This window comes from Megalops cyprinoides, chromosome 10 (assembly GCF_013368585.1).
Source record: "Megalops cyprinoides isolate fMegCyp1 chromosome 10, fMegCyp1.pri, whole genome shotgun sequence".
Classification (NCBI taxonomy): domain Eukaryota; kingdom Metazoa; phylum Chordata; class Actinopteri; order Elopiformes; family Megalopidae; genus Megalops; species Megalops cyprinoides.
Window position 1 is genome coordinate 21961583 of NC_050592.1, and position 23655 is coordinate 21985237.

The following is a 23655-nucleotide window of genomic DNA, read 5'->3' on the forward strand; positions in this document are numbered from 1 at the left end:
TTGCATTTGAGCTGTGTACAAACAAAACTATCACTGAAGCATCCTCCTCCCATAAAAGCATAAGCAGTTTAGCATCATTCGGAGTGGTTGAGCTAACACTCCAAGAGCAATTAATTAAAGCTAACCTCATTCCTCTCCCATTCTAGCCAAGGGTGCCTGTAGAAATTTAAAATGCAAGAGGTTTTCAGCTTTTGTGAACCTGAAGGATCCTGTGGGGTCTTATGCAGTGGAATCTCTCCAGGGTAAATGAAGCGGCGCTGAGCTGAGAGTCCAGCGGGCTTTCTGTAATCTGTCTGTATTATTGAGTCCTTTGTTGCCTGGCGTAACCCTCAGTGTTTACATTTAATTCCTCCCTTCTTTGTCAGCTGGAAGTAGCCGAGTTCTTTGTCCCGGCATTATTTTCCTGGTCTGTGAGAAGTGTGTCAGAAATTTCGGCGGGTGTAAATATGTTCCTTTGTTGAGAGGCTTGTTAGACGCAGCGCGGTCTGACCGTTCCCACCGGGAAGGTCAGCTCGACACTGACCGCCCCCCCTTTTCTTCTCTGATCCCTGCTGTCGGTCAGAGCGGCCTTGAGGCATCGAGCCAGAGCTGGCCTGATGGAATCATTCCTCTGGTAGCCCTCCTGGAAAGCTCCACGTTCAGTGGCAGTTCTAATCCTCAGAGTGACTCACATGCTAACAAGGGTTCTGTGTGTCTGTATGTGTGTATGTGTGACACACACACACACACATTGTTTTTTGCTTATATATAAATAATTCTATTCTGTTGTCCATGTTGGGATTACTAGTGGCACTTTAGAAATATACCGGTAATACCTTACATTTGTTGCACAGTACCTCAATGAAAGCATTCCTTAAATAAAATGCAGCTGTTGAACAAAACAACTAAAGCTATGGATTGTGGATTGTACAAGAACAGCTTCATGCATACTTCATCTTTTGATAAGGTTTAATTAAAATTGTTTCCTTGCATTGTGCTGGGAATCAATGTGTGTTTTCCTTGCTGCAGCGGCCTCACTCACATTTTTTATGCTTCAGATATCAAAGGAGCTGCCTGAATTTGGCCTGATGCCGCATGCCAAATTGAAATAATAACTCGAAGAAATGACGTGCAGAAGCTAAATCAAATACCAAGCAAAAGGACTTGAATGTAAATTTAAGATGATTTTACATCCATAAACTGGTGGCCAAATTCAGCTCATTTACTAAAAATTTACATTTAAACTTTTTGGTTTTGCACATTCCCCACCTTGACCTCTGTGTAGTTTTAGTGTATTGTGAATAATTTATTACTGTGATTTTGATCTTACTTTCAGCAGAGCCAGGGCATCCATGAAATATTAATATGGCTCTTGTTAGGCAGCGTTTCTAAACAAAGTTGGTGCATTGTATTTCACTTGTTATTCTGAGAAAAAAGTCTCAATATACAGGCAGAATGAACTGTATTTTGTAAGCTGGGGGTTGGGGGGGGGGGGGTCAAAACTGAACATGTCTGGGGAAAAAAAAAAGTGAGCTTTCAGCTGAAAAAAAAAACACATATAAAAATAAAATTCCCTGGCTGCCCCTAAGGTACGTGGCTTTGAAAAAACATGCACACACAAAGAATAAATGGATTGACTCGTTGTGCTGAGACTTCGGTGCAATGATTTTACGCCTGGCTGTCAGCTAAAAAGACTCCACGGTCTCACCACTGAGGGGCCTGAATGTGGGAGCTGGGGAGGCCCTGTATGGCACAGCTGCCAGGGTTAGCGAGGTGACTGGATGAAAAGCTTTCGGGCTTAGAAGGCGAGAGCGGGATTGTCCCCGCCCAGCGGGGGAGGGATGGTCACTGAGATGGGGGATTGTTCCTGCCCAACAGGCGAATGTCCATGGGTCATGAGTCGGGTGTTTTTCATAATGCTGAATATTTATACTGTACTTTATATGCTTTAATTGATTTGAAAGTACAAATATTTATGTAGTGTTACTATCTCATATTTTACTGAGTGTGATATTCGTCTAGCCTGATTTTGTGAAAAATTTCATTTCTAGCCTTTATTCAAGAGCATGAATTCATTGTATAAATGTTAGGTCCATGAGGAAATACAGTTCAATTCCCGAAAATTTTGATTGAACTGGGTTTCTAGGAATTTGTGGTTGTAAAAGCAGGAACCACCTGCATACTTAAAAAAGACCAGTTTGAAATTACATCTGATGTATGTTGATTGAGTACAGTTTTCCCAAAAAAGCTCTGATTTGGCAATTGGCTGGTTCGAAGTCTTTGAAACCCTTAATTCCCTGTCATGTGAATGGGGTACTAGTTCTGTATCGCTGGATGTCACCATTATTTTGTGAAGCCTGGCAGTTCCCATCTTTAGTGAGTGTGCTCATTGTCAATGACAGCATGAGACAAGCTGGCAGACATGCCGTCTGCATTAGCACAGCTGTGGCCTCTCCTTGATAAAATGCTTTGCTGAGTTATGGTTATGAACACACAGAGGGCATCCCCACCACTGTAATGCATGTGTGTGTTAGCCAACACATAGCCACAGCACTGTTCATTTCCACCACTGTCAAGCCAGAGGAGATGGATGCAAAGAGCCCTTTGTCCCTCTGTTTCCCTCCTTTTCTCTATCTTTCAAAGAGGGACTGTTTTTTTCAGAAGGGGTCATTTTACTAGGCCTATCCAAAACCAAGCTTGTACAGAATTGAAAATTCATCCACCTACAATGGGAATGAGATTTCACTTTCTTCATGTTGCAGACACGGTTACAACTGTTAAGAAGAGGATCATCTGTATCTGATGTTGATTTTTCATGTAATTATTCAGGAGACTTATGTTGGCTCTACTGGACAAGTTACACACATACAGTTGACTGAGCACCAGCATAATCTTTATTCCTGCATAAATTAAACTGTAACTAAATTTATACACTTCCATCTGACAGAGAGAGGTTCTAATATATATGTAAATATGCTACAAATTTCCAAGCAGATTTTCTTTTCCCTGACTCCTCCCTAATTGTTATTCATACTCTGCAATTCATTAAATTCACTGGATCATTATACTTACATAAAATAGGCTAATTAATACACTAGACAATATGCTCTCCAGAGTGCTGGTGGATCCAGAACTAAATTACCATCAAGATGGTAAATTCATTTTATAATGAGACAAAAATCTAGCTGCTGTGCTTGTCAAAAAGAAAATCCTTACAACTTTTAGTTTAGCACACAGCTCTTTTTTTTTGCCTGACAGGAAACGACTTCGATTGCAGGAGTGGGTGATGACTGCATGCTTTTAATTAGAGTAGACAGGGGGTCAGAGAGAGAAGTAGCAAAGTTTTGATGCCTGAAATTCTGCTGTCTTGCATCTGAGCTGCACCTCTTTTCTGACTTCTGTGTCTCAGAGTAAGAGGTGAGGCTTCATCTCAGATCATTGCGACAGGGATGAAAAAAAAATGAAAGAGCTGGAGGAGGAAAAATAGCACTGGATTACTTTCCCATTCCCACAAGCTGACTTCTCAAACCCCCAAACCTGGCCATGCAAGGCAACATCTCTGCACTTTTTCTTTGAAGAAGTGCGAGAGGTTTACATCTGTGGTGAAAACGAGCTCATACCTCATTGGTACCCACTAAAAGAAGGTGTTTTGTGTCCTGATTCCTTCACTTAAAAACTCAAAAGACTGACACTCTTGCACAAGGTGATGGGAAATATACTGTTTTAACTAGAGCAGAAGAAAGAAAGAGAATTTGCTCAGAATTCTCCGTTGGGTTTTGGGCAGAAAGACTCTACTGTCAGGAACATGTCTTGCCTCACGTGATGTGAGTACATGCTGCAGTAGTGTGCACCTGAAATCACATAAATTAGCCTCGATTCTGTTGCAGTGCATGCAGAAAATGGATTTCACTATTTATTTTTGGAGTGGTTTAAGGATTATAGTGGTAAAACAATGTCTGTGTAATTGTAGAATGTTATGTTTGGCCAACAACTATGTGAAATGGGAGGATTTTATGTTTGGTATACTGACTGAAATAGAGTTAAAGTACTGTAAGGTTTATAGTTCCATTATTTACTACTGTTGACATACTGAGTAACCCTTTAAAAATTTTCACATGGCCCACTTTACCCAGATATTGTAAAGACTCTTACAAGAGAGTCGCATGATAAATCCTCCTTGGTGCACTGTTTGAAAAGTTTTTTTTGTTTTTTATTCTGAGCAGATTGAAATCTTGATGGCAGAATCATTAGACCTGGAAGATATTCCCTCTGCAGTTGCCTTTTACAACTTGTTCCTTAAAGGTCATATAGAAAAAAAGTGGCTGCATGCAAGTCATACCCACTCAGATAACTGTCCTCTATCTGAAAGTGGTTCATACTAGGCTGTCAGTCTTTAACTACAGTATTTATTTGCTGTGTGTGTGTGTGTGTGTGTGTGTGTGTGTGTGTGTGTGTGTGTGTGTGTGTGTGTGTGTGTGAGACGCTAAAGTTAAGTATTGTAGTAATACGATAAACATACGGGCCCATATTGCTCGATACCATCCTGAGTTAGACAAGGCGGTGGAGAAAGCTAAACCTGTCGCTAGCAGCTAACAGCGAACACTAGGCACAAGTTTTAACAACATTCCTAGCAGTTCAGATAAAGCGAAGCCAATGTAGCTTGTTTTGTTTACTTCTAATTTCAAGTTAAATTTTATACTGCTGTATTTGAAGATTTTTAAGCATTTGTTTAAATGCTGCCCTTGGTTTTTGAGGGGGAAAAATAATGTTATAAGGAGTAGGCTACATTTAATCACTCATGTTCTATTCAGTTGTGCAGCTGTTGAATAAAGCTTTCAAGGTATAGAGCTTTAGAGGTATGACTCAACTTTTTTTTACATGGTTCAAGGTTTTAACATTGTAACAAAAAATTGGAAAAAATTGTAATATTGAATTGGGATATTTATAGAATTGCAATACTTCAGAATCACAATACAAATTGAAGCGGCACCTAGGTATCGTGATAATATTGTATTGGCGGGCCCTGGTGATTCCCATCCCTACTTGTAAGTATTGAGAAGAATGGCCAATAACGCTGAAAACATAAACTTTAGCCATGAAAACATCCCTGAGGCCAATTAAGATTTGATATGGAAATGGCATGTCTGCTTTTTTGTTATATGCCTTCTCCATTTATATACGGAATTAATTGAGTTCAGTTGTTTGAGAAAGGATGAACGGATTTGGCAGTGCTGTGTTTCCAGTACCTAATTACACATCATATAAATATGTAGGGATTGTCTAGTGATTATCTCTCTCTCCAGGGGGTGTTTATTTTCAGGAATGAATGTAGGGACGTGACGGCTGTCTGTCTCTTGATTTGGTCACCAGAACAAGGGCCTGTTTATCAGTTGCTGATAAGGACACCTTCTGGGCTTTCAGGTTCATGGCGTGTGTGTGTGTGTGTGTGTGTGTGTGTGTGTGTGTGTGTGTGTGTGTGTGTTTGTATTTTTTTCTATGAATTATAATTATTAAATGTTTCTCATTCAAAGTACAACGCCAATGTACATTTTTCACATTACTGTGATACCACATTATACTCTCTTGTAGCACTGGATCTACAGTATTTTACAAAAAACAACTCTCCTTTTGTTTGTTTCTGTGTGCATTCTACATGTCTTACATGGCAAGAACATAATCTTTATCCTGCATATCGTGCCATGGAAAACATGTCCTTAGTCTTCGTTGTATACGCAGGCATCAAAGGGCAGCGAGGTGTGTCCTGACCTAGCGGGTGATGGTGCACTGTGTGCAGGCCATCGACAGCGGACTGAGGTTGAGGTTGAGATGTGTGCAGTGTGTTGTCAGCTTCCAGCTCCTAAGGGAGTGGCTCCCAGTACTTTCTAGTGGGGTTCAGGCACTACATTTTGAGAGGGACCGAGAAAGAGAATAGTGAGGGATAGTGGGGAGAGGAAGGTAGATGAAGAATGGGGAAAGAGAGGTAGAGAGAGAAAGGGAGTAGACAGAGAGCAAGACAGAGAGGAAGTTGTGAGAAGAGATGAGAGAGGGAAATAAAGGAGCAGAGAGAGATAGGGACAGAACTGTGAGAGACTAATCAGTAGAGCACCAGCAGCAGACATTGCATTGCTGCTATTAGAAAGAGAGTTACAACAGGATAGACAGATGAGTCAGTGTCACATGCGTGCGTGCATGTGTGTGTGTGTGTGTGTTTGTGTGTGGAAAGGGGTTGTGTGTTACTATAGAGTACCACGGTTGATGTGATGTGTCACAGTACACATAGTTCCCATGGCAAACAACAATCCAGTTTTATGACATTTGTAAAAATGCCATCATTAAGTCTTTCATAATGCAAAATTCTGAGTAAAGACACGGAATGGAACTCATTTGTAGCCATTCAGGTTAGCTCGGGCTAGGTTTTTTTTTTAACCAAATAAATGAAAGTGTTGTATTCAGTTATGTTCTGTTCATCTGAGACTGTTGTCCAGTTAATTTATAGCACTAGAGAGGCTGGGGAGTGAGAACTAGAGTGAGAAAAATATCCAGCAAAAGTGGTGAAGTAAATGCACTGGGGATTTTGTTTAAGTTTGTTGTGGTGTCTTTCGTATTTTCGTTTGTTATTTTTCATTCAGTAAATCTGTGAGGGACAGCTGAGTGAGAATTATTTATTTTACTCTTTGTGTGTGTGTGTGTGTGTGTGTGTGTGTGTGTGTGTGTGTGTGTGTGTGTGTGTGTGCGTGCGCACACGCTGTCTCACTGTGAATAAAAGGCCTGTGTGATGGCTCCCGAGTGTCTCAGTTGAGTAAGATGCTCATTCCAAGCTCAGTATGAGTCTTACGGCTCAGAACCGGTTTCAAGTCTGAGCTGTGTCATTTGCTGACAGTGACGAATGAGTTTAACGCAACTGGCCTGGTGTTGCTGGAGGAGGCTGGGTTCTGTCGGCCAGTGTTTCCCTGCCACAATGCTGTCAGCACCCTCTGACTTGTTTGGGCACCAGTGAAACACTGGAATGATGTCAGTGAGATGCGCTTATTTGTCCAACTGGCATTTACGGTTTGAAGAATAGCTCCACGATAGAGCGTTGCATTTGCTATGACCCTTGCTACTTGTGTTACTTGCTGTTGCACTCTGAAGTAGTCTGTGTGACAATGTGAATATTGACACTGTATTTCATATAGGTTTATTTAACTGTATAAATATTTACAGATAATATTGCATGTAGTATCATGATGGTTTTGGATTCTGTGATCTAGTAGGTGATGTATGCTAGTTTACTTGTCTTCCCTTACCTAGTTTAGTGGTAGGGCTGTGTTGATGCTCATATTTACTAGTCTGGGAGTGTTGTTAGCCTGGTCAGACACTGTTGCTCATTCAGCTTGAATGGATACTTTGATTCTTTTGTGCTGGAAGTTGCTCTGGATAGTGGTGTCTGCTAAATGAATGTAATGTAAATGTAATGACCCTGTGCTCCTGCACATGTGCAGAGGATGTTGCGGTGAGATGAGCCAAATGCACCTATGCATATAACATGTATCTATGGGAAAATAGGACTGTATTCTGATAGGGTTTCCAAAAATCTTTGGTGAAAGTGGGGACCGCCTGTACATCTTTTTACTGTATACATACTGTATGTTTAACGCACGTGGTTCCTGTATTTGCTCTGTGAAGAGATATCAGTAATTTGCTTCGTGATTATCATTTCTTCTGTATATATATTTTTTTCTCTGCTGTTGGTTTAAATTATCAAGCTCACAGGACACCATGTCAATCACCCTTCTAGGGCTTGCTTGACATTGACTGATTGACATATGCTTGACATGTCCTACGCAGTATTTTTCCTCTATGTTTTTAATTGGTCAGAGCACAGTCTTATGCATATTGACCTCATCAGCAATAAACATTGTAATAAGGGCTGCGTTAGGAAGCAAACAATCATGGAGACTACTGGTGGAACAGTTAATGCACATTAGAATTTTTATTATTTTCATGTGAACATTTGAAATTTTATTGTTATTATTATAAGAGGCTTCTGTAGCTGCCTTTCTCCATCATGTACTGTCTGGGTGCATTGTGGTGATCTGTCTAGTGCTCAGTACAAAAATCAAATAGCTCTTCTTGTCTTAATCAGTTTATGTCTGGGATAGACTTGGGGTGTCAGTGAAGTGGAAGGTGACACCAAATTGTTCAGAACTGGTTAGCAAAGATTAAGTGATACCATTGTTGAGAATGTTACTGAAAAAGTCTGTTCTCATAGAATGGTCTTTTTTAAACTTTTTTAAAGTTGGAGCAAGATATTATTTTGCAGCACTGTGCAATTACTAATACTGTCATATGAAACTGGAGCAAGATACTGTTTTCTGCAGACCACAAACTCATAGTCCAGAATAGACTTTTGAAATATCCATGTTTACCATTCCAGACAGTTGGTTTTTGCCATGTTTCAAGGCCTGTATAAATCTGGTCAGCTCACCCCCCCCGCCCCAAGCTCTTTGTAATTTAGTAGTTGATTTAGTAATTTGCAGAATGCCAGGAATCAAATGTCCCTCATGAATTGCAAAGCAACTCCTCATTGTGTCCTGACATGTCAGGCAGAACAATTGCCTCTCAGTTGAGGGGCCTTGGAGTTGCACATATCAGAGCAAGATGCCTTCTTGGAATAATTGATTTAATTTGTTCTTTGGGGAATTGGAGTTCTGTGAATCTCCAGCGTTTGGATCAAAAACCTCAGTGGAAAGAAAGGACGCGTTGTCTTTGTGAATGTTATACATTACGCACATGAACAGGCGGGGGGAGTTTAAAACTGAGCCGGGATATGATCTCTTATCGTCCGAAAGATCGAGGCCTTGTCCAAATCATGTTGAATTTTGAGCCCTTGTCAGCATCTGCCAGACGTCAAATCCATGGACAGGCTTAATGAAAAATTACTCCTCTGCAATTTAGGGAACTTTGGCTGTCACTGACATGTTTGAGTCTTTAATGTTTGAATTCTGGATGCTTTAGACAGTGCGTGTGATGGAAGTAAAAACTAGTCTTTTTCTGCATCATTTTCATAACAATCCCTGTCCTGTATCTAGAAAAAAAAGAGCTTGCTGGTAATGTCTCCATTATAAGCAAGGACGAAAATGAGCACTGGCTGAGACACTCAGACATGTGAAAATAGACGTGTATGCTTCGATCACTGTGAGCTTGGCCCCACGGCGAGCTGTAGCTACGGTTACCACGAGCCAATAAGAGAGCGGTTTGATCAGACACCCCTGGATGAAGGATCTGTTAGGTAGACGCTCATGCCTATCTGTATTGATGCAGAGGGCCTTGGGAATGCATTTGGCCTCCAGGAATAAAACAGGCAATAATGAAAACAGTGCTGCCCTATCTATTGATCTGGGTACAGATCAGCCTCTGGCATGAATAGCTCCATGCAGTCCTCTGAGACATGCAACTTTTGGGCTTGGTGGATGCAGCTGCCGACCAAAGCCTATGTTGTTTCACTTTTACGAGAACAGAAATCTGGCAGGTGGATTCAAAATAACAGACAGACTTTAAACAAGAATGTATCAGAGCTGTTCAGGCTCTAAGATTTAGTCAGTGGTCAATCTGTCAGCACAAAAAGTCACTATCACCCCACATGTCCTGTGGATGGGCAGTATATTTAATGCTGAGCAGGGGATATTTATGTGTAGTATATGACAGTGCATTGCTTTTATTGAGTTGCAATAAGAAACGTCCACATAGTAATCATTTCTACTACATTGTTTTCTTTTTTCCGTAAGAGCAAATCTGAATTGTGTCACATAAGCAGAAGTATATCACGCTTTGCATATGAAGCACGGAAATTGCTGTGGGATTCTTTCATGTGCTCTTGTGTTATTATAGAAAAAGACGATCGTCTCACAGCAAAGCTTTGTGCCTTTGTTTTCTACTCATTGTCAAATAAAAGATGTCCTTTCCCTGGTTCCTTCTCTAAGGACATGCCCCAGATGAATATAAAAGAGGCAACCTTTCACTAAATCTTTCTCACCAAGTCCAACAGTAGGTGTGAACTGAGCTGCCTGTAGTCTGTTGAAGAAATAAAAAAAATTCCGATTTTTTTCTGTTTGTTCAGTCAAAAATATAAGTCAGAGTGTCTCCATATTACCACTATGCATATGATTTTGAAATGACATATTTCTAATATGCTGACTGGTATTGACAGGTACCTGCATGTACCTTTCCTGCATATAATGTTGAGTATAGCTTTATTTTTTCTTGCTAATCAACATGAGACTAACTACTGAGGCTCTGAAACTTTGGGGTCTGTTTTATGTAATATTCAGTAAACATATGTTGCATGAAAATACGTTTTTGAACAGACCTAAGCCGTGACCTTTGTTAATATTCTTGGTGTGCCTTGTTACTCTCATTGGAATGAAATGTTATCATCTGGAAATGATTACATGGAAATTGGCTATATGATTTCATATTTAATAAAACAGCTAGTGTCAGTGATTGCTTGTATTGTGTAAACGTTGTTTGAAGACCTGCCAAGCTACGATTTCATGATAGACTCTTGAGCTGTAGCTATTATACTTTGGATTTGGGGAAGTTCTCATTGTTATGCTGGTCTTCCTTCATCTCATGTTCCAGTTACATTTTGTGGTGTGTGAAGTGTTCTAGCTGTGAGTGTGAGTGTGGGTGTGTGTGTGTGTGCACGCGCGTGTGTGCGTGTGTGCGTGTGTGTGTGCGTGCGTGCGTGCATGCGTGCGCGTGCGTGTGCATGTGTGTGGCTGCTTGCTTCCCTGCCTATACCTGCAGCAGTGTGAGCGTATTTGTTGTTGTGGATTCTTTTTGGTTTTTGTTATAAGTAAAAGTCAAGGTCAAGTGAACAATAAAGAAATGACCCTGCAGAGCTCCATGCTGTTAACAAGCAAACTAGTATCATTAGGGAAGACTAAGGAAGAGATGCCAGTTTAATGTCACAACATCTCTGTCAGGTCTTGCCATTGTTTTGACCTTGTGAGGTATCCCTGTTGCCCCTTCCTCTTCACCTTCCTCCCAGTGCCAGCAGTCTCTGTGCTGGAATGGGGAGAGAAGGGCGGAGTCCACACAGGAAGCCACTCCCTGTCCTCTCTCTATTTCCACAGCTGCTCAGCACGTGTGGAGGAAACTGCACAGATTCTAAGGGCCAACTCCAAACAAACCCTGCCTATAGATACACTGCTGGGCCAGTGTGCTCAGCCTCCACCAGTCCTACACACTCCATAACTCCTACACACTCGTATGGACCATAAGCATACACAGGTGGACCACAAACACACAACCATGCTCTACACATGCATACAGACATACTACACACACTTGGGTGTACAACCACGCAAAACAGGCACACTTGTAGACACATGTACACACTCACCACACACAGCCACAAACATTCACATATACACAGCCATAATCACATGCAGCTCATACACACACTCATGGCCATATACAGCATGCACATGCATTTATTTGATTGTCAGGAATGAATAACCACGTGGGAGTACTTTTTATTTTACCCAGTTGGAAAAATGAAGTCTTCCAAAGCAAGAAAACAAAACGTAATTAACAGCTACACTGTCTAATTTGAGGGCAGTTACTTCTGTCTGTGTTGTTTAGCTCTGCTGCTCTGGTGGTAAACTTGTGTGGTGAAAGAGTGCATTAACTCCGCCATCAGTCTCCTAAACCGCAGCAGTATGTGAGTGAGTGAGTGCGTGCGTGTGTGTGTGTGCGTGTGCATGCAATGATGTCTTTTCATCCTGCGTGTACTCTGGAAATCTGATGTAATTAAATGGAAACCAAATGACGAGGCCCGAAACAGATCTCGTTGTTAGCAGCTGAGTTTGTACAGAGTGGAACGTCTTGATCAATTGTGTGTTTGATGTGAACTTTCCTTTTTTTTCCTGGGGAAAATAAATAATACAACAGCTACAATCATGTAGACATAAAAATGTATGCAAATATGCATGAACGTGCATAACACTCTTGTGTGCTTTACAGCCTCTCCTTATTTGTTTTCTCAGGGAGCCTGAATTCTGAGGCATTACTTGTCTGTTGTGTATAAAGAAAGACATAATGGCCTTGAAAGATGCACAGCAATGCTCCTTAGATCAGACTGATTAGTATGGTAGAGCATATTTACATTGCACGGTGCGATGGATAGAAATAGATTCAGATGGAAAGCCCTTACTCCCCACAGTGAGATAATTTTGAGTGTTCTCTTCTGGGTTGCTGCTGTTAGTGAAATGGGTGACAACTTCACTCAATCTTACAGCAAAGGATGCCGTTCTTCCGTCTTACAGCACCGAGCATGGTGTCAGCGTTCCTTAATTTTATGTTACTGAAGTGTCAGTGTTCCTCCATTTTCGGGCACTGACCTGGGTCTCAGCATTCCTTTGTCTCACCGTAAAAAGGGTAGCAGCTCGGTGTTGTTCATTTTCAGAGACTAACCTTGGTTTCAGTGTTCCTGCGCACTCCCCTGGTGCCCCTCACAGAGAGAGCCAGGGCACCTGCAGGCCCAGGCCATCTGTCCTAGTCACCCTCCAGGCACATCCTGTTGACCTGATGCTGCACACGAGCCCAGAGCCAGATACAGGGTTCTGGTTATAATCACCCTCAGGATTCAGGCGTAAGCCCAGCAAATACAGAAACAGGGCAATTCCTTTGAGAACTGTGTGACAGAAACACAAGTAGAATATATTTCGCGTAAATAAGAGAGCAGAGATTTACTCCAGGGAATAGACTGACCACCTCGGTATTGCCTGACACAGAGAGGGAGAGAGGGCACTAAAATGCAGTGTGGTGGCTAACAATAAAGCAGATGGGGGTCTACTGGTGACTGAGGTGTGGGAACTGTGCTGAAGACACGGTGATGTCCCCCCTTGTGTATTGTTCAGATTTTGATAGTCGGATCTAGATGAACACTATGCTGCAGCGTGGGATTGTATTTTTTGTGATACCCTGTTCGACCCCCCTTGTGTTCCGCCAGGAGTAATGCGGCTCCTCCTCCCCCAACCCCTTCATTTGTGTGTACAGTAAAAGTTTTTCAGTCCAATGAGCTAGGCACTGCGTACTTACCCATGTCCACACCAGCCTGGAGAGCAGCCCACAGAAGAAATACGCAGCTGGTTTGTATCTCCGTTGGCAAAGCTGTCATGTCTGTCTCCCCATTCCACTCCCTACGTCTGCCTTTTGAATTGGAGTGATTTCCACTTTCCTCTCAGTTCATGGCATTTCAGTATCGACCCTGAAACAGTAATGGGACCAAGCTGCTAATTAAATCCAGGAAAAATGTTTCTGTAGGCATACATAGTAGTTATAGATCTGCTCTGTACAGATATTTAACTGTGTGTGTGTGATTGGATTGTCCAATGGGACACTTGTGCAAAGTTTGCAAATGCTGATTGACTTTTATTAATGTTAATGATAAAGGCTAAACTCCTGATTGTTTTTCAGGGACTAAGCTGTTGGTGCCCATTAAGCATGTCTGTAAACTGCTAATGTCTGTATTAGGCCACTCGCCCTAATATTGTACTTGTCTATGTGAACGGGCAAGCTGTCAGCTGTAGTTATGATATGGGGATGGCTCTCAACCTCCCTGTCAGAGAGAACTGCCAGTCCCATTGCTGTCACTGCATTGTGACCTGGGATAGCCAATAGCAAGAGGCTGTGAACATAAAACTCATTCTCCCACCCTTGCAGTCCTATCAAGTCTTGGCAGTCAGCAGGAGTAGGGTGGGTGTTGGGCACAGCCAGAGGCATGGTACATTTAGGGTCCCCTGATCCATTTCTTTCCGCCCAGGAAAGATACGTTTTTAAATTATTTTTGGTGCACAGTGCTGCTATTTGCAGCAGCAACAGCAAAGGGCCCAGTTGGTTTGGTATGTGTGTAATAACCAGGCTAGACTGTTGTTGTTGCCCCCAATACTGCATGCAATATGAAATACAGGTTAAAGTAAGAGTAAAAGGTAAAGGATAAATCTTCAGATACTAGGGTTGGATCAGTTCTGCTATTTTCATTTATGTTCTTCAGTGCAAGTATTGTAATATCAGTATTTTGTATGTGGTTACGTATGTGAAATTACATGCTAAATTTTTTCATTCCTTCTACATATTCCTTGCCATTTTCATGAAATGTTTCTACTTACAGAACATTTATCATGAAAGCCAGTGTGGTTGAATGTACATTGCTGTCTTTACAAAGAGAAATTACTCCTGCATTCAGCTGAAATAATGCAGGAGACTTTGAGTCACTCCATACAATCGATGTGTTGGCTGCATTGTCCTTTGCATTAATTAAGACAACACTGTGATATTTTGGTGACCACCAAACCTTTAATGCTGTGTAAGAAATAAAAAAAAAATCATATTTGTCCATATTTGTCAACACACATTGACATTTGAATAAATAGAAGGCTGGATTTTCAAAAATGCACCAGAGTAAGTAATGTTTGTCTGGGTGGTTTAATGCCAAGATGCAGCACTCTGTGAGCAGATAAGGCTTGGATCCCCACAGGGGTAATATGCTGCCTCTGGGTTCTGTTGGATCAGCACAGCTGTGTGCATTTGCACATGATATTAGTCTTATCAGGGAACTCCTGCAAAAAGGTGCTTACATTTGAACTTGACATGAAATCCACTTACTTTCATGAAAAAACACAAGGGATTTGAGTAGTGAATGCGGCTTATTTGAGCAAATACGTTTTGGGGGTGTGGGGTACGGAACACGGTTCCTCCCCACTGTGCCTGTTAGTGTGCTTTCTGCTGTGTGAACTGTATATGTTTTTCCACTGGAAATGGCATGTTGCTGTCTCTTAATTACGACAAGGCCAGTGACTGAATTCAATCTGTTATCCTATATCTACGGAATGCTGACACAAGGCATTTGTGACATATACCACAATACACTTGCCCGTAAGTTAATATGTCGTGTTCCAAATATTTTTAAGATTCCTGCACAGATGAAATGTGAATGAGTGGCACGCAATAATGCAATCGTAGGTACTCAGAAAAACATGACTCATTTGTCAGGCCTTTGATGAAGAGATAAACGCTGTCAACTGCTCAACTTAAAATGACTGCACTACAAGCCTTAGAATGTGCTATATATTATCCATTTTAGGCTGTTGAGAAACTGTTTTATGTGCTTTGACATTTATGTCCAAGAGGCAAAAAGCAATGAAGATTGAAGATTGTTGTTAAGGTGGGAATTTGTTTTGTCTTCCAGGAATTTAATTTAAAATCTCCTCTATTTTAATATTTAACTTGTATGTACAGTATGTACACACACACCTCCTTGCCAATCATGATTTAAAGAGTTAGTGAAGTAAACATTTATGTGTACATTTCTGGTATACCTTTACTGAATATTTTATAAGGGTTCTCATCCCTGACCTACAAAAAGGGACTATCCCAGGAGTTCCAGAGAAGCTGTGAAATGTGTTATTTAGAGTTTTGAAAGGGGCTGGATTTGTTTTCTGAATGCAAGGTTGGTGTGAGATGTGCTGTATAATACTTACAATAGTAAAAAAAGAAACTCTATTCCTTATGGGCAAAGTATTTCGGATATTTACAAGAAATGGACAGGCATGATATCACAGACAACTGACAACCTTTAGCCCTACTCATCTTCAGTCTTATTCAGACTTCTTTATTTGAAATAATATAAGCATGGCCCATAACACAATGCTACCTTCCAGTGCAGAGACTGCCATCTAAAAAGATGCTGTATCACTGCACACCTTTTTACTAGAGTTATAAAATAGGAGAAAACAGTAAAGTTTCTGGACAAAAGTGATTTGTTTGTTTTTTTGGATTTAGAGAGGCTAAACTTTAATAGACTTGTATAATTGTTCGTTTGACAGAAATCTTCACACAGGCTAATAAGGGTCATATTTATATGTCACCACAGTCACACACGTACATGCTTCACATGTATTCTTAACGAAAAGCCTAATTATGTGTGGTGATAAGCGTATGTGTTCCTAGTATGGACATGAGAGGTGGAAATGATGGGGAACGTTGTGTTTAAAGATGAGGTCACAAAGTGGCCACAGCAGAAATGTGTTCCAGGGTCCACATGTGCCCTCCAATAGACTCCTAAAGCAAGCAGGAATGTGAATATAATTATTCGCACCTGGGTCTGCTGTAAATATGCCTCAAACTGTCCTGCCTGGCTTTTTTTTTACCTTTATCCTACCTTGTCTCCTTGGCTCTTCTAAAGTTTCTTCCTTGAATAGGCTACACATTATGTATTTGAGGAGGGTTTTACCACCCAGGTTTTGCTGAATATGTGTTTGCATTCATGACTATGTAGTCTAATGAAGTGCAGCCTGTGTGTGTGTGTGTGTGAGTGTGAGAATGTGTGTGTATGCGCATGGCACACACACTTGTGCTCGTGCATGCATATGTGTGCATGCCTGCGGGTGTGTGTGAGAGCATTTAAGTTTAAACAAGGGGAGTTCTTCTACTCTGGCTTACTGGTTTGAGTCAAAGTATTTGATAACAGGCATAAAACTGCTGACACCAGAGAAGTTTTTACAGTGAGAGTCTCCTTGCCAGGATAGCAGGAAATGTGAAACACATGGACTGTATCTTCAGCGCTGGCTGTACTCTACACCAGGCCGTGGCTGTGTGCAGAACTTTTGTGGAAGAAGCAAAGTATTTTGTTTTTTACTGCCTTAAGGTAGACTCTGCATCTCTCCAGGAGGCTTAGGCAGAGGGCTGTGTGTTTACCCATTCAGCTCTTTATTTAGCCCTCCCAGTCTAGCAAATGCTTTACATCTGACTGCAAGGTCTTAAAAGTACATCAGACCCCAGGCTCAATAGTGGTTGAACCAAGGATACCATCTCAGCTGTAACCAAGATTGATGACTCTGTATGAGTTCTGTCTGCATGTTGGTGAACATAAGGTTCAGAGGTGTGGCAGCCTTCCATCTTAGATCTATAGCATGATAGTACTAAAACTGGGTGTAGTACTCTGCAGGGAGTATGTTTTTACCATACATCACATTATTTATTTGCTCATTGCATGGCCTTTTCCGGAATTATACAATTCACAGATTATCCGTTTATACAGCCATATATTTTCTGAGGGAACCACCCAAGACCTGGATGGCTGACAACAGGCTCAGTGCTGGTGGTAATACACAGCCCTGTGTTCTGGGATAGCTGTATGTTTTTATTGATAGATAATTCCACATTGAGACTGCATATACACATATTGTGCAATATAATGTGTTCTTTTATTTTGTATAATTTATCAATTGTGTTAATTTTTTTAGAAAACCAAAAAATCATGTATGCAGTCATACCTTGGGTCTTATGCAACACAACAGGAATAGCAAATGCTGGATTTTTATTCCTGGATGCATATGTCCTGTAAACATGTGACCCTCCTGACACATTAAGGTGTTGTGGTTAAAATGGTCTTTTTTATTACCCTTTAAGCATTGGACCAGGGCCTGTCACCCAAATTTGATCACCCTTCAAACACCAGCAATTCCTAAAAACATTTTTGACCAAAATAAACTTGGGTATTGTGTTTCCCATACAGGGATTCTCCGGCTCTGTCTTTCATGGAGACGATAATGGGGTTGCTGTTGTCATTATGGCGGCTAATAACTGCTGTGGGAAAGGGTCATTTTCCATTGTGTTCTGTTGGTTTTTAGTTTTGCGTCATGAGTGGGTTAAGACAACCCATCTCGATGTGACCTGCTTGTGGGTCATTGAGTGATTCCGCCCTGGACTCTGCTCGGTGCATTTGGGGGCCTACAGCAAGAGCTCTAGTGGAGCATGACTTATTCAAGGGCAGTAGGGAATTTGCAAAGAGAATTCCTTACCTGCCCCCTACCCCCTGCCCCAAAGATTTAATTTCAGCCAAAAGCCACATTTTTTTAACTCATCTGGCATTTAAGTCACCATTTCAAATTATATGCATGTTTACCGCCTCAGAATGTTCCCTGACTGTTCCTAATCAAAAACAAATATCCCAAAACACCCTCCATTCAGTAATTCATTCTTCATGTCATGTCTTGTGCACACTCATATTTTCAAATCCGAAGTCATGGCCGCCTGCATCATAACTGAAATTTAATTAAGAAATAATCCTTCAAAGAATGCCTGGGGTGGAACCATTTTTTCCCTCTCATTCATTTACAGCTTTGTTTTCCTTGGCAGACCAGTCTCACGCAAGAGACTTCCAAGATTTATACATGGCCTACAGAATAATGCAGGCTTAGCATTGAGACCTCATAGAATAAGCCATTTTATACTGAGTAAACACACACTGTCCTGTGTTTGTCTTTCCCTCTCAGTGACACATTTATCTTTGGCTTGCTGAGGCTGAAAAATTACCTGAAAAACTGTTACAGGCATGTTATTTGGACTTTAAAGCATACTTTGCAGATTATTGAATTTCTACTTTTAGGTATTTGGTTAAGTCTGCTCTTGAGCTGTTTTTGGCTGTATATGAAAGAAGTAATAATATACTGAAATCTGGATTTAATACCTATGTGTGCTTCTGGTTCCCTGATCATTTCACTAATACTACTGCAATTAAACAGATTTACCGTGCAGCAGGGCACACTGGTTCATGTGCCTGTTATTTTGTTAAAACTGCAACAAGAATTTAAGGCTATGTCAGACTTGTATACAACTTTTAAATATATATGTATCATATATCTTTTAAAATAATAGCTTGAAATGTCTGAGCAAATGGCATTATACACTGATGAGCCAAAATATTATGACCACTCACTGGTGAACCGACAAGTCCGATCCACGGTGGCTCCACCTCGCAACTTACAGGACTTGAAGGATCTGCTACTAATGTTTTGGTGCCAGATACCACAGGACACCTTCAGGGGTCTTGTAGAGTCCATGCCTTGGCAGGTCGGTGCTGTTTTGGCGGCACACGGAGGGCCAACAGCATATCAAGCAGGTGGTCATAATGTTTTGGCTCATCGGTGTATATCCAGTGCAGATTGAACTGCGAATTAATTTCAAGACAGTCAAGCCAATGTGCTTTGTAGGACGAAGCAAACACCAAGCGCATAAGGAAGATTGATAAACTGATAACTATGCACTTTCCCAGGGTTTGTTTTTAGAGAATGCCCCTGAAGTTCCCTTTGAGACAAATAAGTGAGATTGATGGATGGTAGAATACACTCTGTGGGTTTAAAGCCTTTTGAAGTTGTTTACAGTGCAGAACAGGTTCAAGTCCCCAGAGAGAAGAGGCCCCAGATGTTGAATGAGATCTTACCATGGAGCAGAGAAATGATATTGAGTTTTGGGAACCACTGACCCTTGACTGCTGTGTTTTTTCAAAGTAGAGTGGAAGGCATGGGGCAAGACTTCCCTTGTACTTCACATCCATATTTGTCCATTGTGTTCACAGAGGGAGAAGTGGTGTCTTGTAGTGTTGTTCCTATAGAATAGATATGTTTCCTTTTATTTTTGTGTAAAAATGTCTATGTTTACTTATTCATTTGCCGGGCACTATTATCCAGAGGGACTTGCAAGGCCAATATGGTGTAATATGGTGTAACACAGAAACATGAACAATAATAAAAGTACTGAATTACAGTAAACAGACATTAAGGTGGAAAAAACTGTTAAAAACGAAAAGAAACACAACTTGTAGGCACTGTGTTTTATTGTTAGCATTAAGAATAACATAACTGCATCATTCTAGACCAAACACAGAGCCTAACAATGATATGCAATGGAACCTTATGTCATCATGTTTACATAGTGCCAGACCATGATTCATGAGAGCAACATGTCGTACTACCACACAACTTACATCAGGCTACCATACTTACAATAATTAACAGTGAACTGACAGGAATATGCTAAACTGTATCAGATTTCAGTACTAGGTTGAGATCAAATTTAGGCTGTTATGACAGGTCCACGGTCTGGGACATAAGTTAAATCTGATCAGGTGTACTTTCAGTGTGTATTGGAAGGTGGTGAGCAATTCTTCATTTCTGATAGTTACAGTGTTCTTTTCTCATAATTGACTGAAAGTACTGGCATGCCTTTGCAAGGAATAATTCCATTTGTAAATTCTGAATTGTTTTTAGATTGCATCACTGTAAGACATCAAATGCAGCAATGTGTTTTAAGCTGTGACTTACGTCATTGTGGTACAGAATGCAGCGTTACCAAGTGTGAATCAGTCTGGGTTCTGGTATGATGAGCTGAACATCTTTTACTGGGAGTGGTTTGCTGTTCAGATGTCACGGTTCCTAGTTTTAAATACAACTTGTGGCAAGTGTTGTAGCACAAGGTTTACAAAGTAAACTGTATTGAAGTTGTTTATAATTACAGTAACAATGGAAAAATTTTCCTGCAACCAGGAGCCACTGAAATCATCGGTGGTCATGGAAACGCATGAAGGCTGGCTCAAACGGTGCATTCCCAATGTTAACGACTGGAAACTTTTAATGCTATTTAAATTTAGTGGGGAGTCAAATTCTTAATTAAATTTATGTCTTTAAGAATGAAATAAGCCTGTGTTCATCAAAGCGAGTCAGAGTCTTTAACACATACAGATGGGCTTATTAAAGCATCAGCTTTTTTTCCACAGTGGAGAAAATACGCAGGGTTGGACGTAATGGCACTCCCTCTCAGTTCATTAAATGGCATTAGCTGTGATGGGCCTGGAGAGGCAGACAAGGGCCAAAGGATCATGACCTCCCCCCCATAAGTCCACAAGCCAGAGACCTGAGGGCTGAGGGGGTGCATCCAGTGACGGAGCAAGCCTCACACGGAAGCTGTTTCACGACTGCTTCACGAATGCACCTCGATGCTCGAGGTGCATTTCTCCAGCAGTCCAGTCGGTGTGTTCACATTAAAACAGATCCGTGCTGCAGCTCCTCAGTGTCTGTCCAATCCAGTTATCTTTTAAAGTTGATACATGGAAACAAGGACGGTTTACTCAGAGCAGAGAGAGAGTCGTGCTGTTTCTATGACCTTTGGCTCAATAGTCTTTAGGAGACACCCCACAATCCCCTTCTGATTCACTGCTCCTAATATCATTCTGTTCTCTCACTTCAGCAACTCCACCTTTGGCTTATATTCCAGCTAGCTGCAGAACTGTCTTGTTTAAAATTAGGTATTTCAGTGAACAAGTATATAGCCCTTGATTGGGACACAGAAAACACAGCAGAATTATAAATGATTGCTGCTTCCAATAAAATACTTCCCATGTGTTTATACTCTCAGTATGAAATCAGACCAACAACAGTAAGTGTCTTGACATAAACTATTACTGTTCAATATGATCACAAAAATGGCTGCTTTTGCATTTTCAGAATTGTAAGACTTCTCCTCAAAATAAAAAACCATTTTGATAATCAGAGGAACTGACAAGAGATATATGCACCCTCCAGTTGCAGCTGCAAAAAGCCTCCTTTTTCTGCAGCCGCCAAATCTGACTGGACCTATTGTTGTCTCCAATACGCATTAGTTTGTGCTGTCTTTAGCCAGGTTTAAGGGCTTGGGTCCACTGTCCACTCAGCATTGTGCCTCAGAGGGCAGCTGGCAAAATTGGATATGGCCATGCCCCACAATTCCTCCCACAATCCCCCACCACCGATTCCATCTGGGCTGAGGACGTGGTCTCTCTTTGATCATGTCGGAGCGGAACCCTACATCTGTTCTTACTAAGCCAGGCCCCTGAAACAACAAATTCCGCTGTTAGCTTTCTCAGTTTGAGGTACTGTATCAGAGTGCAGGGGCAGCCCACCCTTGGCCTTCTGTGGTTGTTAATCATTTTTAACATGGGGGGAGCAAGTGGAGCAGGACAGACTTCTATTTTTTTACACAGAATCCTCACTGTGGAGTCACCCTGAGCTTTGTAGTATTTCTCATTCTCACTTAAATGTAAATAAGCACTTGGTTTACTTTAGATCAGTGCCCTGACTCAACTTGCACTGTGCTTTACCTTCAACTTTTAGAGATGAATTTTAAAAGCAAGTTTTAAGTTGTTTCATTTCTTAAAAGACATTTTCGTTCATTTCAGCAACTTGTGTAAAAATTTCAGACCTGTGTAAGAATTTTAAAAATATGATTTAAATTCCATCACTGAAAGATAAGGACGAAGAGCATTGTGGTTAGAGGCTTGTGAGAGCCTACAGAACTGTTACCTGTACCTTTTTAAAAACTCTGCAATGCATAATGTATGCCTGATATAGCATGTATTTTGAAAGTTATTTTCCAGTTCGTATTAAGTCTGGATTCCTTTTGTTTTTATTTTTAAAAGAAAGAATTTTGTGAAATAAGCCCCCAGTCCTTAATAACCGATGGCTGTTAAGGAATTGTGTTTGTAACCAGAGGGACAGAGATTGAAATAACGCAGCTATACATTTTAAATTGATGCTGAGCCAACCTGAATTGCTTCAGTAAATATTCATCAGTAAAAATGCACAGCGTGATAAAAAAATATGTATACATATATATATATATATATATATATATATATATATATATATATATATATATATATATATATATAAGCTATGTTAATTGTCCAGGACAAAGGCGTTTACTAAGCATATAAATAAAACACAAAATACATAGTACAAAGTACAGCTGTAGAGATAATGCAGGCTCCCACAAGGACCTGCACTGAGCAAATGAGGTGTCAATGGGGTGTCTGAGCAGACAGGGCCTTGCTCTAATTAGCCTCCGGAGGCTCGTTTGGTGGCGGGTTTAACATGGGCTAATCAATGGGCACAAGTCTGCTGATGCGTGCGAGAACCTTCCCACACAGAGCTCCTCCTTACAGGTCTCTCACCTGCACTGCAGGGGTCCTGCTTTCATTCCCCCCGCCTCTCTCCCTCTCTCTCATTCCCTCTCTGCCTCTCCTTCTATCCCTGGCACACTCACTCAAAGGGTCCTCCTCTCTGCCTTTCTCTCAATGTTCTGGATCACTCCCTGTCTCTGTGTAGGCTACCTCCCATTATCTCTCTCATACTCTCTTTCTCTTTGTTCAGTTGTATGTCCAAAGCAATAGGCTACTGAAGTATCAGCAATTCCATACAAATCAAGAGCAGTTCTGCAGTACTGACAATATAGTTACAATGTTACAGATTTTGCAATGAATAATTTCTGTTTTGCAATAAATAAAAATCATTAGTTTGAGTAGAAATGAATGAAAGGAAAATTTGTTTTTGTTCATTTGCCTCAGTGCAGTTTTAATTTACTTTTACTCCAGCTTTCTTTCTTCACGTTATCTCCAGCCGTCCTCTCTCTTCCTTTCCCTCTGTCTCTCCTCCCTTCTCTCTCTCTGCCATGCTATGAAGGTAGTTGCTCAGAGAGACATTCTAAAATCCATTCCAGACCATACTGAGCTGAAAGGCCATGTGGGAGAGTATTTCACTGCTAGTCTGTTCCTCCCCCTCTCTGCTGCACTGCCCTGCAGGCCAAGACTACTCCTTTCATAAGCAGGACCAGCAATCAGTGGAAACCATGCCGCCATATTAATGAATTTAATGAATGAGAAGAGATTTAAATGAGAGTGGTGGGGAGATGCTTGCATTTATTATTGCAGTCTCTTTCTGACTGCACATAGACTGATGGCTATCATTTATTTTTTGTCATACCATTCCAGGTATGGTCAGGGCAGTTTTCCAAGATTTTCTTATTCCTGGCGTGCTA

At 41.1% G+C, this 23655-nt stretch overlaps 1 protein-coding gene across 3 annotated transcripts in view; it reads left to right on the forward strand.

The window, feature by feature from the left end:
* The window catches only part of cdk14 (cyclin-dependent kinase 14), a 127374-nt gene that overhangs the window by 99606 nt on the left and 4113 nt on the right, over positions 1 to 23655 (forward strand). The gene's annotated exons all lie outside the window — the stretch shown is intronic.